Source organism: Tupaia chinensis, unplaced genomic scaffold (genome assembly GCF_000334495.1).
Source record: "Tupaia chinensis unplaced genomic scaffold, TupChi_1.0 Scaffold000212_1, whole genome shotgun sequence".
Lineage (NCBI taxonomy): Eukaryota > Metazoa > Chordata > Mammalia > Scandentia > Tupaiidae > Tupaia > Tupaia belangeri.
The window spans coordinates 1,858,034-1,861,126 of NW_006159687.1; positions in this window are offsets into that span (position 1 = coordinate 1,858,034).

Genomic DNA, 3,093 nt, shown 5'->3' on the forward strand with positions numbered 1-3,093 from the left:
AGGAAGGCCTTTATGGCCCGGTGGCAAGCGCACCTTCCTGGATGCCTAGGTGATAATGCAGTCCACTCGGAGGGGTCTTTGTAACCACAGAAACCTAGCTCTTGGAGCTGGGGGTGACCTTAAAGTCGTCTAGCTCAAAACCTTTATTTTACAAATGAAGAAACAAGGGCCCAGAGAAAGTGACGCATTCAATCTCTATGCCTAGTTCCTGGTTTGGCTGGAACCTGCCCACACACCGTGTACTCTGAGCTCAGCGCTCTCCCCAGTGGGTGCTCAGTGCCGTCCCTTCTGAGGGGTCAAGTGTGCACTCAGGAGTGACGGGAAAGCTCCACGGGCCCCTTCCTGTGCTTCTCTCACCCTTGGCTACCGTTCTATTGTGACACATTTTTATCAAGTTTCAGTCTCTGCAGAAGTGCAAATAATGCCGGTAAGCATAGTGTTTTCAGCTCTTAGCAATTCATTTGGGTCTTAGCGTGACTGTGTCCTTCCTGGTCTCTCCTGTGAAGGTGGCAGGGAAACGACCTCCACGGCACTGAGCACGTGGGCGAGGAAAGGGGCGGGAAGAAGGCACCCTTAGAGGTGAAGTGGGAGACCCAGCCTCACTGCTTCCCTGAGGTGTTTCCTGTGACCCCCAGTCGAACAAGAGCACCGTGACTAAGACACTCGGAGTGGCAGTGGTGTGAGGCCGAGCCTCCGGCCCTTCTTTTCTGGCAACCCAGACATCTTACAGTGGCCCATCATGCTTTATCTTCCTTTCTTTCTTCTTGGCCTTCAGTGTACCCGTACCCATCTCCCTCCAGAACATTCACATCTTGACTAAACCCACTATCCAGAAATCTATGAAAATTCACCCTGAAGACAGAGCAGTGCCATGAACAGCACAAGCAACAACGAGAAAAACAGAACACCAGAAAGAGAAGAGAAAGAGCTTATTAGAAACAAGGAAATAGCTTGAGAAATCAAGCTCTTACGGAACAAGGACTACGTGTTCATCACCAAGCTTAACTGAAGCTTGGCCTGTACAATCCATTTATGTCCATGTTTTTCCTTGGAAACCTTTTTAAGGGGTGCCAGCTTCTTTCTCGGATAGCGTGTCAAACACTGGAAGGCCGTTGGTTCTCAACGTGAAAGATGAGTAAAGATGCAGCTCAATTGGTGGACCTGGGCACCCTTGGGCATTGTGTACAAACTGACCTCATTTCTGCAGAACACACAATGGAAAGAGAAAACACCAACCGCGTGTATGTGTAGGTATGTTGTCTAAGACTATTTCAGCCTGGAGGACCGCGGGATGTGCATGCAGCTGTTTACATGGGTCACTTGGTTGGGCACTGCTCACATGGGCACAGGGGAGGGCTGGGCGGGCCGTGCACATGTAAGAGAAAATGGAGGGGCCTGGAAAGACACCTCAGGCCAGCTGGTGGAGTGGAGGGTAAGGCAGCTGGATCCTACAGGGACGGCTTTGTGGTTTGAGCCTCAAACCTGGAGACTTAAACATCACGTTGGGCTCAAGTCTTTGCATGCCTAACATCCCAAGAGGAAGATGGGAAAGAAGGGATTGTGGCGTGGCCATCCCCTCTGGGAGTTGATTTTTCACTCTCGCTCTCTCTCTCTCTTTTTCTCCGTCTCTGGCAAATGCGCGTACCCTATAGCAAGCAAACAAACAAAAAGAAAAAAGGCATGAATATGATGATACGGGCTTCTGATAGAAAGTCGGGAGAGAGGACGGCGGTTGCCGAGTCGGCAGTCCTCAGGGTTTGCTGCAGTGGGCGATGGGAACCAGTGTGGACAAGTGATCAGGAGTTGGTGTGAGCAGTCCTTCGCGTTAAAAAGCAAAACCAAAAACACTGCCCCGTTAGTAGCGTGGAGTTCAGTTCTGTAAACAGAAGAACTGAGAACAAACAGTCTTAATGAAAAGCCAGGTAATTACTTAGTTCATTCATTCCGAGGGGTCACTCACAGAAACCTAGCGGGGTGGTGCTCAGAGTGACCTTAGAGGTCGCTAGTTCACGACCGCTATTCCACACATGAAGAGCGGGGCCAGACAGAGTGCTTCACTCAAATTCTGTGTGTGGTTCCTGGCTTGGCTGAGACTTGCCCACAGATTTTTTAAAATATAAATTTATCTCTTTGTGTGTGTGTGTGTGTGTGTGTGTGTGTGTGTGTACACACACAAATGATTAAATAAAATATTTTAAAAAATGATCTGGGAAATGAACAACAACAACAAAAAATGAGTCTAATCCTCATGTGCCCTGAAATCACGGTATGCTTCAGATGTTTGGCGAGATTGGATGATCATTAAGGGCTTTCAAACATGAAATTTTATAGTTCTCTAATTAGAGAGACTAAAATGGGGCTGGAAATGCTGTTCTACTTTTCATTTAGGTTTTGTTCTACTTTCTCCTAATGTTATCATTTCTTATCTCGTGTAGTCTTTTGCCATCTTTCTATCAGTAATGGCTGAGCTATAATGGAAAAAATAAGTATTATATACAATTATATATACAATTATAGCTAAGTTTATTTCACACTTGTGCATAGTTTGTTCTAACCCGAGCATTTGATCCATTACAACATTCTCTAAGATTTTTTATGATGTGTTGATGTAAAGGAGTCACTCTAAATATTACATTGGAGGGCATCCTGAACCAGCTGGTAGCAGCTGACATTTTAAATGGGGATCTTGTAAACCGCTTTCAAAAGCTGTGCCAAATGAACTGCTTCTGGGGCCACCGTGTGCATTCATTTGGCACTTGTAGTTTAAGAGATGCTAAAAGCCTTCGTTTATATCATATCTTTATTTCGTGTCGTTACATCATTTATATTATGTCCCCAGTCCTACCTCAAGTCCCTCCTCTCACACACAGGAAGGCCAACGGCGTTTATTAAACACTTGCCTCAGGCAGTTTACTCAGATACCAAAGCCAGCCAGAGCAAAATGTCATGCCCATGTAAGAGATCAGAAAACCGAAGCCAGAGGGGTTAAGTCATTTACCCAAGAGGGAACGCACTGAGCAAGTTTTAAATTCTGGGCTCTCTGAGTGCACAGGGCCACCATTCATTTTATTTATTTTTCGCCTTTTGTTTTGT